General features: G+C 42.0%; 1 protein-coding gene across 1 annotated transcript in view; it reads left to right on the forward strand.

Moving 5' to 3' along the window:
• LOC306921270 (extracellular calcium-sensing receptor-like) overlaps nt 1-15,810 on the forward strand; it is a gene marked incomplete at both ends in the record, with an annotated part of 291,036 nt that overhangs the window by 23,340 nt on the left and 251,886 nt on the right. The window lies entirely within an intron of this gene.

Raw genomic sequence — 15,810 nt, forward strand, 5'->3', positions numbered from 1 at the left:
ACATTATCAAGTGGTTAAATTATATGCTTCTGTTTTGTCGTGACCAAACATTTCATATAGGCTATACTCCACAAAAATAATGCAGGTACTGCACATTGTCTCCCAGTCTCAAGGAAATGTGTGTTTTTTGGTAGCCCACGTGACAGACAGCTCTATATATAAAGTTCTCCCTGTGGTAGCCGACCCAGATCTGATGTGTGACAGTGATACATTACAGACCAACACGTTGGGTTTACAGGACCTTCATTCATGGCTGACACAGTACAGAGCACACATGTGACACATCACTCCCAGGTGGGACATCGCTGTCACCTTAACGTTCCATGTTCAGGGATAGAGGACATTTCAGTGCTGTTTTCAGTGTCCTGTCCTATTTGTTTGGGACACTTTTTTTACACTCTCTGAGTTAATTACATGCATGTCATGCATACAACCATATGATTGACTTACTGTATATACAATACTGAAAAACAGAAACAAATCATACATCTGCCTATGTATAAGTAAATAATACACAAACTGAAATAAAACTCCAACCTATCAGAATCAGCCTGATTCTGATTCATCTGATTCATCCTATTGTATTATACCTACCTATTGTACAGACATCATGTGGAGTGGTTTTCTAACCACTTAACATATTTTTAGCAGCAATGGATGCTGATGTATAATGATAACATCATATCATATGTTTTTGTTCAAATAAGTGATAATCAGAAAATACAAGCATGTTCAGGTCAGGAATCCAATCATGAATCTAAACAGGAATCATCCAATTAGGAGAGGATAAACAAGTGAAATTGGAAGTAGTGAAACAAAGAAATGAGCAGATAAAATTGGAACACAATATACATGTTAAGCTGATAAAATGGATTCTCTCTCCTGATTGGATAAAATTGGCAAACCACCTGAAAATGTATTTTATTTTTACTAAAGAGCTGGAGAGACACTGAACAAACACCCTATAGCAATGATTACTGGAGATCAACAGTTGCCGATACGGATTAGCACAGAGAGACTAATCCTACGACAGACACTCTGATCTCTGTGTTTTCATCTCATGCTTACAACCTGGCATTGTCTGAAATCTGGACGTGAATGTGAATGGAACCAATGTGACGACAGATACTGTTAATTGGCTATATATCAGAAAGTAGGTGTGTGTGTGTGTGTGTGTGTGTGTGTGTGTGTGTGTGTGTGTGTGTGTGTGTGTGTGTGTGTGTGTGTGTGTGTGTGACTGTGTGTGTGTGTGTGTGTGTGCGTGTGTGCGTGTTGCAGTTTATTTCTGATAATGTGAGAACTATTATTGCTTTGTTTTTGCTATGTCTCTTATTACTCCTCAGTGTTGGACCCAGAAGGATTCATTAAATCAGGATACTTTTTTTTACACTCGCTGAGTTAGTTACAAATTAATAAATTGACTATTTTACAATAAAGTATAGTTTTTAATTGATTCTATTCCTTTCTTCTAAATGTCTTGTTGTACCGTAAATGCATTATTATGGCCTTTGTAAAGCACTTTAAATTGCCTTAGTGTGTTTGTAATATGTAAAATGTCCTTGCGTTGCAGTCAGTCTGAGACAGTGTTGGTGGTTTTCATCTGATATGAGTGATGCTGATGTTGGGACATTCTTCCATTCTGTAGGTTCTTCTGAAGATGAACAGATATTGAAAATCACCCACCTGAACTCATCCTTGAGACAGAGACGAGACCAGCGAAACCATGGGGTAAGGAATGAAAATAGAGCTTATCCGTCATAATATCACTGGCTTCAAACCATGTAAGGCCTTCTTCTAACTCAGTGTCTCCGACAGACAAACTTGAAATAGTGTTTTGGTGGAAAATGTGCTCTTAACCATATTGAAACCCGGGAAGCAGCTGTGTCATTTTAGATTTTAGCTATATAGCAACATAAGTTTGTTCTATAAACACGATTTAGAACAGTGGTTCTCAAAAATATTTGAAAAATATCAAAAAAAATAGGAAAATGTTGAATAATGTCTCTCTCTGCTGGGGGTCCCTGGCACAAAACCATTTCAGATTGTTTTGGTGGTCCTTGGCACAAAATAGTTTGAGAATGAGAACTACTGATTTAGAAGGCAGGGTTAAATATGGACATGCATGCTTGTTGTGTTGCTACGGACCTGCATTGCATTACAGGACAAAGGGACTTTGGACATGATTTTTGTGACATGGCCATGAAGTTTGCCTGATTGAGATGGATTGAGAGTGTGTCCCATGACTCCCATATAGGCCTGTATTCAAGGCCACCCACTAAAGCGAGACAGAGTCAAAGACTGCCTATACTCCCATGTATTTGACATCTGCCTTCCGTATCGCACTGTATCAGTGGTACAGACTCCCCAAATCCCTGTTGGACTGCAGAGAGAGAGAGAGAGTGAGAGAGAGAGAGAGAGAGAGAGAGAGAGAGAGAGAGCGAGAGAGAGAGAGAGCTCTGTCATATTTCTACACAATGGAAAGTTTATTGTTGGTTTTCTTTGTCGGCCTCAGGTCCAAAAGCATGTGTTCAATCAAAACGGCATCAATCAGACAATAGGAGTTCATTTATTATTCAGGCAGCCATTGTGGATGAGCAGACTAATCCTGACACGCTCTGTTGGGCTGATGGCAGTGGCAGGTGCAGGCAGCTGGGACCGATAGGACCACTATGATGTAGATCAGGGGTCTTCAATGTTTTTCAGGCCGAGGACCCCTTAGCTGACAGAAAGAGATGAAGCAGGGACCCCCACTACATACTGTATACAATTGTGTTGCGGATTAAAGTTTTTCATAGATTTCATATAAAGCTTCGTAGAGTTGTTTGACATCACTGTAAATTATTTTTTTTGTTTCTTTATTTGTTTGTTCACACCGATTTTTTTCAGGCCAGGATTCGAATTTATCAGGTTGAATTTCATCCACATTTCAGAACTTTGTTTTACTGAGTGTTTTGTATTGGGGTGGGGTCAGCTTCCTTTATCTGTTCAAACACATTTCCAAAACATGTTGTTTATGAGCATGCCAAATTATAACATAGACACTGTTTTCCCACATCGTTTGAATTTTCAGCATTTAAATGAACTGTCTTTATCAGAGTTAAATGAACTGAATGAAAAGTCTCTTCTTTATGAGAGCTCAGCTGAATGAGAGTGAACTCAACGGAGGGCGACGCTAAGAAAACCTCATCTTTCAAAAATGCAATAACAGCCTCTTAGCACATCACGCCGTGGATGTGCACTGCATGCTAAACTATAGCTCTCCCTCTCTCATTGGGAGGTCTCTCTATCTCCCTCCCTCTCTCTCTCGCTCTCTCTCTCTCTGTGTGTGTGTGTGTGTGTGTGTGTGTGTGTGTGTGTGTGTGTGTGTGTGTGTGTGTGTGTGTGTGTGTGTGTGTGTGTGTGTGTGTGTGTGTGTGTGTGTGTGTGTGTGTGCGTGCGTGCGTGCGTGTGTGTGTGTGGGGGGGTATAGCGGGGCATTTTTGTATATTAAGTAAAGTAATGAGTTGTGAGTTCTCTATCAGCCACACACACAAACCAGGACTGCGCAGAACAAGAACTTGTTGCTTTTCTTTTATTTCCCCCCTTTTATTTTAGAATGTGAAAAGGCTCTTTCAGTTGGCTGCTGCATAATGTTGAGTTGTCATGGCAACAGCATCCAGAGGGGTGGGGCGAGGAGGGGGGGCAAGAGGAGGAGGGGGAGGGGGGGGGGGGGGGGGGGGGGGGGGGGAACATTGCCCCGGGCAACCAAAGTCTGGGATGCAACCAAAGATTTCTGGGCTTGTACTGTAAACTATAAAAGTGAACAGTTTATTATGTAACATGTTACATAATATCCACAACTACATACAGTATGCAGGCTAGGTGACAACCTCGAAAATGCAATTCGTAATAGGCCTACACAGCATATGGAGCTGAACACGTTAATAAATTAATCAAAATGTGTAATTATTAAAAGGAAATTAGCAATTATCAGTGGTTCTCAAAGTGAGTCCTTGAGCGGGGAGGTCCCCAGAATAAATAGTTAAAATAGCATCACAATTCTGTTCAACTGCTTCCACCCAATTTTATACTTTGTTTGAAAAATGTTGAATACATTATTTTTTTAAGTCCATTGAGCAACATATTGTACACAGGAAAATCAGGCAACATTTTCCATTATGCAGGGGGGAAAACAGCACGTCAATAATGGATGGATGCAATGCTATTTTTGTAACTACCAACTAATGTAATATTAATGAGATTTTAAAAAGCACATTCATTGATGCAAGTGGAAGTGGTGGTGTATGCATTCTGTCAGGGTTGCCATGTTGGCTTATTATAAGCGACATTGGGCTTGTCTTACTGTAAAGTCGCTTGTAAATATTGGTAGTTTAGGAAATATTTAGTTGAGGATTTAGTTGAGAAAGTGTAGTGCTTGTTATTTTATTTTGTTTCCCAATGTTGTTTAAATCATTGGTTCTCAGACATTCAGGACCTCCAAATTAATATAGGCTATTTGGCCGCGGAATCCCCCATCTGAAAATATGTTTTGCCAGGAACCCCCATATAAGATTTGTAAGCCTACTTATTTTGTTTTCATAGACCTGGTTGCTTATTTCTCTCACAAAATCTGGCAACACTGGCTGCTGCCCCGCTGGGTGTGCGGGACGGGTTGCCTTTTATATCCAGTGACAGTCTCGGCATCCCTGCTGCAAGCTGAGCTCTCTCAGTTGTTGTAGACAGACTGTAGTCCATTATATTCTCACTGGAGGATAGCATCGGTACTAGTACGCAGGCTTTAATTTTAACTGGAGGATAGCTGGTGGATCACACGATCAGATCAGAGACAGACGGAGAAAACACAATCATCAGAAGAACCGTCAACAGATGCTCTGACTGTAGTGAGTATAGTAGATCGATCATGATTGATGCGTGTCGTTGTAGTTTTCAACCCATCAGCTGCAGACAAAAATCTGATTAACAGATTTACAACCTGCGAGCTATTGTCAGCAAGCGACATCCTCACGCTATGGCTTGTGTTGACTATATTTTTGTACTTTAACCTTAGTTTAACCATGTTTTAGCCTAGCTATAAAAGTTTTGTGGTTCAGGGGTTTTGATGCTGCTATTTCGTCGTCATTTTGTTTTCCAATATTTATTTATTTAATTTGCAGTTAAGAGTAAGACTATGTTTGCTATTAAAGTTTAGTAGTTTTCCATAGGTTCATTCTCAAATAGGCTGCAGGTGAGTTGGGTATAGGGCAGGCTAAAGCAGTCAATCTCTGTCTGATGGCATATGTTGCTTTGTTGATGATATTTGATTGATTGATTGATTGATTGATTGATGGATGGATGGATTTATTTAGTTTATTTCTGTTAGATATTTTCATGGTTTACTAGACAAAGCTTTTCATTTTCATTAAGTAAGCTCCAGTGATGTAAATAGGTTTTCAATGTAATTGTCCCGGGACCCAGGGGTAGGGTCCCAGGGACATTTTATGAGTCCTATACTTCAACAATGTTAGAGTACAGTACTGAGTACAGTATTGCATCCCAAGACCCCCGGAGGGTGACGTGAGTCTCTAAGGATGCAGGATCTGCATCGCTGAAGCTCAGTATTTCTGCCTGACTAACATTAGTAGTGGAAAATGTGCTCTTATGTGCTAGTCATTTACAAGTACTTTCTAACATGGTTTGTCCCTCTGAGTGGATGGAGTATGTATGCTCTCTCTCTCTCTCTCTCTCTCTCTCTCTCTCTCTCTCTGTCACTCTCTCTCTCTCTCGCCCCTGTGTCTGCTGCTCCTTACCCCCTCTCTCGTTTTCTCTCGCTCTCACTCCCTCTTCTCCCTCTGTATCTTTCTGACCCCCCCCCCCTCTCTCTCTGAGTCTCTGACACCACAGAGCAGTGTGAATGCAGTGAAGTGGTGGTGTGTGTGTGAGACTGTTAACAGTAAGTTGGGTATGCCAGGCTGCATAACTTTATCTCTCTCTCCTCTGCAGTACTGAGCTGCAGCCCTAGGGGAAGGTGGGGGGTCTCGTGCCAAACATTTTGTGCGCGTATCAGGCATCAGGAAATTGAAACTCCAACAGAGTCTTGTTTAATATGAGGCAGGGGGCCGTGCTGGCTAAGGAGGTATAGAGCAGCCTTTTGAGAACTGGATGATTCCCGGTTTGAACCCCATGCAGTTCCCCGTTGTTGTGTGTCCAAGTGTCCCTTGAGCAAGACACTGAACCCCCAACTGCTCTACATGAGTTTTCAGTTTGAGATGCTTGTACGCACACACACACACACACACACACACACACACACACACACACACACACACACACACACACACACACACACACACACACACACTGTGTGTGTGTCAGAACATTCTTATTGCAGTATTATGTCCATGGTGCTGATTTTTATCCAAAACTATTCAAATGCAGAATGTCTTGATTTGTTAATTCGCCTTAGATGTTGCCTGTTAAACTTTGATGGACTTAAACGACCTGACCTCACCATTCTTCTGTGAACGTTGCTTTTTTCACTTCCACAACATCACAACACCATGGCATGGTTGTGTGTTTTATACTGTTCTCATATCCTATAAGTGTAATGCCATCTTCCAACCAGCAGGGGCTATCAGTGCCTCATAAAGCAACAACCCAACCCCACATAATAATTAGGACTAAAAGCTCAGCATTGGAATGGATGGATGTGAAACTACTGTGCATGTTTATAGAGTGATTTATGTAGAACCAATGTGTTACTGTATGCATCCATCCATTATGAATCAAAGTCAGTGCTTCTCAACCTTTTTGGGATCAGGGCCAACGTTAATATTTCAAAAGCTTTCGCGCGGCACACCCCATGGCAGTCGATAGGCAAAGCCAAACAACTTGCCAAATACTGCTCTGTTTCCGCTGTTATAGGCAGTTTGTCTTGTGTGGAGGAGAAGGTGCCATGTGTATCCTCAGGTGCCCATGAAATTTGTTTCCCTGTCAAATGAATTGTAATCTAGTGCGGATTCAAATAAAAAACAAAAATGTGTGTGTGTGTGTGTGTGTGTGTGTGTGTGTGTGTGTGTGTGTGTGTGTGTGTGTGTGTGTGTGTGTGTGTGTGTGTGTGTGTGTGTGTGTGTGTGTGTGTGTGTGTGTGTGTGTGTGTGTGTGTGTGTGTGTGTGTGCGTGCGTGCGTGCGTGCGTGCGTGCGTGCGTACGTGAGTGTATCATGCAATATAGTTGCTTCCTTTGGGCTTGTTTTCGTAGACCTGTCTGCTTGTTTCTTTCACAAAGTAAACAAAGTAGGCTATTGCAACACTGATTCCACCTCGTTGGTCCCAGCTGAGTCAAATGTTGTTGGCAGACAAGTGCATATGGCAGTGTGTGTGTGTGTGTGTGTGTGTGTGTGTGTGTGTGTGTGTGTGTGTGTGTGTGTGTGTGTGTGTGTGTGTGTGTGTGTGTGTGTGTGTGTGTGTGTGTGAGAGAGACATGCTGTACAGACAGACAGATAGAGAACATATACAGTATTTAGAATGATGACTGACAAGCTAGTCCTCTCCTGCTGTTCTCTTCCTCAGTGTCAAGTCTGTAGTGATCAGATAGCAGGGCGTTTCTGATCTACAAGCTCTCAACGCATTGCGGTGTGTGACGCATTCCAGCTTGTGAGCTTATGGTAGATCTGCTACTGTATAAGCACGACACTGTCATACAACAAAGTATAAAATAGCGTTTAAGTGGTTAGATAAATCCAGTACTATGTTTCCTATGGCCAGTACATGATTGATGCTCTTACTTGCTTGCTTGCTTATACTTACTTACTTACTTACTTACCTGAATGAATGCAATCATTGTGTTTATGTTTGTGTGTGTCATCACATCATTAATTCTGTTAATTGGTTCATGCAGACGGTCCGGAATGCATTTGGCTAATGGCTACACACACTTCCGCCAATCAATATGTTCAGCCAATTAGCTTAAAGTAGCAAGAGAAAGCTTCCAAGCAGGATGGTGTGTGTGTGTGTGTGTGTGTGTGTGTGTGTGTGTGTGTGTGTGTGTGTGTGTGTGTGTGTGTGTGTGTGTGTGTGTGTGTGTGTGTGTGTGTGTGTGTGTGTGTGTGTGTGTGTGTGTGTGTGTGTGTGTGTGTCTGTCTGTCTGTACAGAGGTGGACACAAGCAAGAGAGCACAACGATACACGACAAACTCTGGACAGGAAGTTGCTATATGTTTATACCGTTCCTTCCTGTGTGTGCTGGAGAGCGAGGTCGTCTCAGGTCAAGTGCATCACCTCTGTCTGCACCAACAGGCTACAGCCAATCATATTCATCTAGCTGTACCAACAGCCAATCATATTCATCTATCTGTACCATCTCTCTGGGTACAACCAGAGCCATCTAATAGAAGAGTTACGATATTGAGGGGGCAGAAACCGAGCGCTCACGAGCACTGTTCATGCAGCCTGGAGAGGGACAAGCTGGAGTTTGAAATACCTTGTTTTCAATGAGGGCGGCGCAAATAAGACCAATATTAGGCATGTGTGCAACATGCCAACTGTTTTAAAGTATTGTACAGTGACAACTAACTTCTCTGTAATGTTTATGTTGTACGATTACTACAAAACAATCTACAATAAAGGGATTTAAGATCATTAAAGCTGGGCTGTTGCCTGAGTCCAATGCATTTCTGCCTACTTCTGGTCCAGGACCCTATTTGTTGTCCCCATTAGAGCCGCCATTGGACTGGCCCCATGAAGTGAACGGAGTTTGCGTAACTCTGTCTATACTCTATTGCTCTGCATGGGTACAACTACACTTACACTGTCGCTTCAAGATGCCGCTTAGAGCAGGTGTCTCTTCCGGGTTTTTAGACAGCTGGTGGATGGAAATGCTTTTGCAGCCGCACACGAGGGTCATTTCCATCCACCAGCTGTTTAAAAATCACACCCGTGTGAAGTGAGGGGCGCTCTTATCATCGTACATCATCATGACGTAACATGTCGATTTGCTCAGACACATATTGACGTAACTTCTCCATTCATTGTCAATGGCATTTAATGTTTGTTTCCACAAAAAGCCGATTTGTTCAGACACATGTAAATGTGTGTCAGTCTCCTACTAGCCTCGCGTCAAATTTCGAGGAACAACAGGGGCTGCTGTTTTCCCGAATATTTGACGATGGGATTCTCAGATTGGTCTCCTACAAACAGCTAAAGGCCAGCGCAGCAGAGTCTTTGAGCTTTGTGATTGTGATTCATTGGTAGAGAATAGATAGAGGCATTCCTACAGTACTTTATTGAATGAAAGAAAGGTATTGATGAGACTCTTGGAGATAATGAATTGCATTTTTATAGCGCTTTTCCAAGTGCTCAAAGCGCTTTACAATGGTTCATTCATTCATACATTGGGAGGTGAAGCGGCGAACAGTCGACGCCAGCGTCCTCACTTCCCACATTCACACACCAATGGTGGCAAGCTTACACCGACCGACTCATTGGAGGCAATGTAGGGTTCAGTGTCTTGCCCAAGGACACTTGGGCAAGACAGGAGCCGGGATTCGAACCGCCGACCCAGGGATCATTGGACGACCTGCTCTACCTCCTGAGCCACAGATGAGGGTGTATGTTTATATACTGTATCTCATGTGAAACATGTGGCATTGTGCAACAGCTGTGCGTAGTGGACATTGTACTTATAAGTACACTTGTGATTTACTTAGTTTTACTTTACTAGTATTTCAATTTCTTAATACTTTATATGTGTACTCTCCACTACATCTCACAGGCCAACGTTGTAGGCCTACTTTTTGGCTATTCAAAATTACAACCTCACAACGCATCACGCGATTTGTTGTGAGCTTGTAGATTTTAGTACATGTACTTTGGTACTTCTTTCATCACAGACAGTATCACACAGACAGTCAATGCAGATTTGTTTACAGTTTTAGAGAAACATTCACTGGAACAACAGTTCCCTCTGCTGGGCTGGGATCATATTATCCTGCACCAGTCTCCTCTCACCTGATAGATTGATTGATCGATTGACTTTATTAGCAGTTTGCAATGTTTCCATTGGGGTCCTCTGTTTACCATCTACAAGCTCAAAATGAGTGTTTTGTCATTTATTTTATAAAATCATAATGTTCCAAACTAGGGACATGAGTTTGACAGTGGTTAATAAAGGGGAGATGACTCCTGGTTGATAATCATATAATTAGTGCTCATTATGTCACAACAACAACCTCTCTTCCTGGGAAGTTAGCACGCTGAAATAGTAACAATAATTTTTAAAGTTTGAAATCTTGAAATTACAGCCTACCGGCGATGTCACAGCTCACCTCTGCAAAAATAAATGTACCAACTTTCCAGGAAGAGAAAGGCGGTACTTTCTTTTAGCTTGGACTCCCCACTGATGATGTCACTGGTAGGAAGGTTTCTGAACTGTCCACAGCAGCCCTCCTGTGAGACACGGAGTGAGTAGACACTAGACAGAAATGGAGCATTAGTGAGTGAGGACCAATTATATAGTGCTCCTTGAAGTATCAGTATTTGAGTGTGTACCGAACATTTCAGGCTGTCTGTTGCGGAGAGAATCATCTTGTTTCTATTACACTGATTATGACGACACTCTCAGATGACGCACTGGAACCCCTGGGCCTCTGGACCTCTGTATCAGAGAGTTGACAAATTCCACAAACATTGACGTAGTCCTGGAGAGGGAAATAAAACCTGGTGTTTGTTTTAAAAGTCATTATATCTCCCTGACAATGACATCATTTGACATAATCATTGCCGTCGGGCAGAAACATTTTATTAAATCCTTTTGTAAATTATTGCCCTATTTCATCATACAAGAGTGTTACACAAAGGTGGTAAAAATAGCAGATTTACAAGCTAACAATGCGCCAATACACAATACAATACAATAATAAATTGTTGACACGTATCGTTTCTCTCTCTCTCTCTTATCTCTCCCTGCTCTGTGCTGGTCACTCCTGTGATCTCCCCTCCCTACAGACCACACCCCCTCCAGTCTCAGAGTGCGCTCTGATAGGACGGCTGCTTTCTCTATGGTACTTTGTAGCCCCTCCCCTCATGCTCAGCCCCCCCCCCCCCCCCCCCCCCCCTCTCTCTTTCTCTCTCTGTCAGTTTAGATAGGTCTCTCTCTCACACACAGCACTAATAAAGCAGTTAACATCAGACATGTCAAGGCTCAGATGACAACAACAGAGCAGCGTGTGGGAGAAACAACAGTGCAGTCATGGAGTGGAGGTACGTAGTACTGGAGGAGTTCTATTTGCTGTTTGGTCACTTGACTGGAGAGATGGAGAGAGAAGAGAGTGGTTGGAAAAAGGGAGGGAGGGAGGGAGGGAGCCTTCTCTTCCATCACACAGAGGAGGAGGAGGAGGAGGAAAATTGGCTTTAGGAAGTTTTCCGCTTAAATGAAGAGGGAAACTTGAATGATGTCATTTTGGGAATGTCATTCATTATGCATGTTCTTGTTGCTTCTGTAGTACTGTGGCTTGTGTTGTGTGTGTGTGTGTGTGTGTGTGTGTGTGTGTGTGTGTGTGTGTGTGTGTGTGTGTGTGTGTGTGTGTGTGTGTGCGTGGGCGTGGGCGTGGGGCCGTGGGCGTGTGTGCGTGTATGTGTGTGTGTGTGTGTTTGGACTGGTCGTGCAGCATCTCAAATGTTTGTTTATTGTTTGTTTATGCACACGTACAATAGGTGTGGTGGGTTTGTGTTGCACTAGAGAGTGTGAATGCATGTGTCTGCTGTGTCTACGTGTTTGCACTGCTCTTGTAACCAGATCAGTCTCTAAACTGTGTCCCACCAATGCTGTAGCTTGATACATATCTGTGGGTTCGTTCAGAGATTCATTACACTACAATTATACTAGTTCTACCTGATCTCGGTTTAACACCCACCTAATACTTCAACCTGATCAGTTGTGTAAATGTGTATGCTGCTAGATGGAGAGATGTTTGGTTGTGTAACTCAAGTCCTGTGAGGGTCCATTTGCTTCCATTTGTATACTCTTAGAGTTACAAACCTGTAAGTGTCAATTTGGCCTCTACAAATGCCTATTCAAATTGTATGTCGTAATTGTAAATTATTTACAACCATTTACTCAACATATAAAGATAAGCAAAAATAGAAACTGTGCAATGACTCATACTCATCAAAGAGTGTTGTCGAGGGAACTCCACATCAAACAGGATGTCGGAGACACTTTGTATTTTGTCTCTGCCAGGCAGAAACCTTGTATATCCAAAACTTACGTTTCTTTTCAGGAAATGGGAAGAAGAACCTGTGTTTCCCAATGGATCCATTGTGGTTATGATTCAGTCACAAGCTTTTGTTTTCACAATACTTTTCATTCGTTCAATATTTATTATTTATCCAAAAAAAAACAGGAGACAGACTTGACTCCTTTCAACCTGGTGTCCCTATTTTGGGCACATAATGTCAAATATTTTCACGCTCACAATGTCTTGATTGTTGATTCTTGATTTTTGCACAACACTGTCATATAAAATAGGGCATTAACTCAAAAGATGAAATATTGAAATTCATGGTTTCTGACAGACAGAGGCAATCTTTAAGATTATGGTTATTTTTCATGAGTTTATGGGAGAAGTACATTAAACACAAACAAGTCATAGTTAAGTCAATAGTTATTTAGTGAAACTAGGGATCAGAACAGTTTGTTATATGCATAGTAGATTAGAGGCCAGGGAGCCAAACTGTACTCAAAACTATTATTACCAAGCCTGCTTAATATTCCGATTGTCCGAAGATAAGGCCACGGGTGAACAACATGATAATAAGACACCTATCTAACAGTGTCAGTGAATATAAGTAGTTATTCCACAACAGAAAGAATGAGGCCCGGCTTATGATTTACAATGTAAGATTTTTTATTATCAGGCGTTCTTATCTAGAGTGACTTACAAAGTAAATGTCATGAACCTTAGTCAACAAACAGGGTAAACGGTGCCTAAATACAAGTAGAATGCAAAGTAAACAATGAAGTGCTATACAACTGGAGCCAGACTGTTGTCTCCCACCATTTTCAAATGCTTCCAGACCAATACAGTCTGGAGCACGGAAGCTCTGAACATGATCTAGGGGAAAGCGGGTGTCCCGCATGGTGGCGTCTGGGGACCCCCAGGGGGGTCCAAAATTACATTTGGAGAATTTTGGAATATTTTTAAGAACACAAATCTTGTATGGGGGTCTCTTGAACAACATATCAGTTCAGATGGAGTCTGTGGCCAAATACATTAATTTGGGGGTCCTTGATATGAAAGGGTTTGAGAACCACTGCTGCCTATAATGCTGATTGTATGCAGTACAGTTGTATCGAAACAGTGTGACGTGTGGACAGTACTGTATGTAATGATGGTTGTCTTACACAGTTTTTTGGCTGGCAGATGTGCAGCATGCATGCTTTACGATGACCTGACGTTATCACATCTGTTGTTACTCATCTTCTGGGGTTCTGTGGTACGCACACACACACACACACACACACACACACACACACACACACACACACACACACACACACACACGCACGTCGCACACATACACACTCTTGGACACGCATTTACATGAATGTGTTGATGTGGCGTTATCTCTCTTGACTAGACCGAACAGTTGGCATGCGTTGGCCTTTCAACGCTGAAGACACTATCATTCACTAGACACTGAGAAGTGTAGCAAGGCTAAAACACAACAGTCGTTCTCAAAGTAGCAGGGACCCCCCGGTGTTCCTGGAGGGTATTCAAGAGGGTCTCCAGCAAATTGAAAAACAGTAACCCTTATTTTATACTTCTCGTCATAAGGGATCCTTGACATAAAAAATATTTGAAAACCACCGCATTACAGTATAATTTCAAGGTAATCATTTTGAACAGAAGTATCCATAATAACTAATACCGTAGGCTAAAAACAAAAGGCGTGAAAGCCTGGTGGTGGCAACAAAGAGTGACCTTGTTGGACATCTTGTGGGTGATGTCACATTGTCACTGCTCTGGAAACAGAGCTCTTTGTTGTGGTGATGTTTAAAAGCCTCAATGGACTCTCTCATCCATCAGTGGCTTGGACACATGCTGATGGTGCTGCTGTAGCCTTGAGATGGGGGCAGGGTGGAGGCAGGGCAGAGGTGATTGTATAGGGTAAGCCCAGCTCTGATCTATTGATTCACAGATTCTTGCATGCTTTTTGAGATTTTTCTCCTGGTTATTTATTGAGTTCTCATATTTGTTCATGGCATACAACGTGATGCATTATTTGCTTGTATGTATTATTGTTTTGCTTTGTATATATGTATATTTTGAGATGTAATTGCTAGTCACATTATTGACTGCTAACAGAGACTTTATTACACAGTCCCAATCTGTGATTACCCACCTGGTGTGATATGAGGTGATTAGCGGTGATTTTGTGCACCTGCACCATGTCACCACTCCTTTAAAAGGAACCTACATTCAGTCACACTCCACACTGATGAAGGCTGGATAGCCGAAACGTTTGTCCGTATTTGTTCAAATATGAAATAAACTATTTGAACTGAAGTCTTGGTGTGTGCAACCCACTACCGTTATTTTGATATGTTTTGACCGGGTAGCGCACCTATAGTCAGAGCGCGGTGGTCATATGAAGAGTAATATCAAGACACGCAATTAAATTGTTAATCGCGACAGTGTAGGGTTTTTGTTTGTTTGTTGGTTTATTTTTCTTTCTCATGGCAACCACACCCTTCCGGGTCCATCTGGTTCCATGTGTACACTAGTTAAATTAGCACTGAGGATTTTGCATTGTTGGTTGAGGGCCCATAGATAAAAAATGGATCAAATGGGGGTCTGTGGCCTTGATACCTATCAAACTGGGGGTCCTTGACTCTCAGAAGGTTGAGAACCACTGGAACAGCAGCAGGGATGAAGGGATGTAGAGAGGGTGGATATGGATGGTGGGCGGAGGTCAAGGAGGATGGAGGGATGGTCTGGATGGAGGAGGGGATGCGAAGCGACAAGCATGGTCTGTTGTAATCTCATCACCATGTCCCCACTGGATGTTTTACATTAGTGTGTGTGTGTGTGTGTGTGTGTGTGTGTGTGTGTGTGTGTGTGTGTGTGTGTGTGTGTGTGTGTGTGTGTGTGTGTGTGTGTGTGTGTGCGTGCGTGCGTGCGTGCGTGCGTGCGTGCGTGCGTGCGACCGTGCGTGTCGTCCGTGTGCGTGCGTGCGTGCACGCGTGTGCACATGCATGTGAGTAGTGGGGGTGGGGTTAGAAATAGATGTAAACACAAGACAGATCATGGCATAAAACATATCTCATTAAACCAGTGGACTTTCTTATTACAGTGCCATTTTGAATCATTTAGAGAAGAGAGGAAAGAGATGAAAAATAGGTTTAGTTATTTGCATTCATTAGGCTACTATATTTCATATTTCTTCATTATGGAAAATAAGTTACCAGTCTACACACAATATAATCTTGCCATTAGTGGTGTAAGGCATATATAATTGTAATTGTAATTGAATTGTAATTCATATTATATTTAATAGCATAAAGGCCTATCTGGAAGGGATAATTATCAGTCCAAATATCACGACTAATATAATGAGAATGTTCAAAATACAACTAAGGGACTAAATCTAATTATACTAGCTCTCCTTCATAAAAAAATAAGAAGCTAAAAAAACATAAACGACTAAACATGTAATACAACATCGAAAAACACCTTTGACGAAAAATTCATAATAATTAATTAGTGTAATAGTTTGGATTTTTAATGGTCATTTTCGAGCACTGGTGTACTGATGAAGACCCATCATCCAATCAC

This window comes from Electrona antarctica (genome assembly GCF_951216825.1).
Source record: "Electrona antarctica genome assembly, chromosome: 4".
Classification (NCBI taxonomy): Eukaryota; Metazoa; Chordata; class Actinopteri; order Myctophiformes; family Myctophidae; genus Electrona; species Electrona antarctica.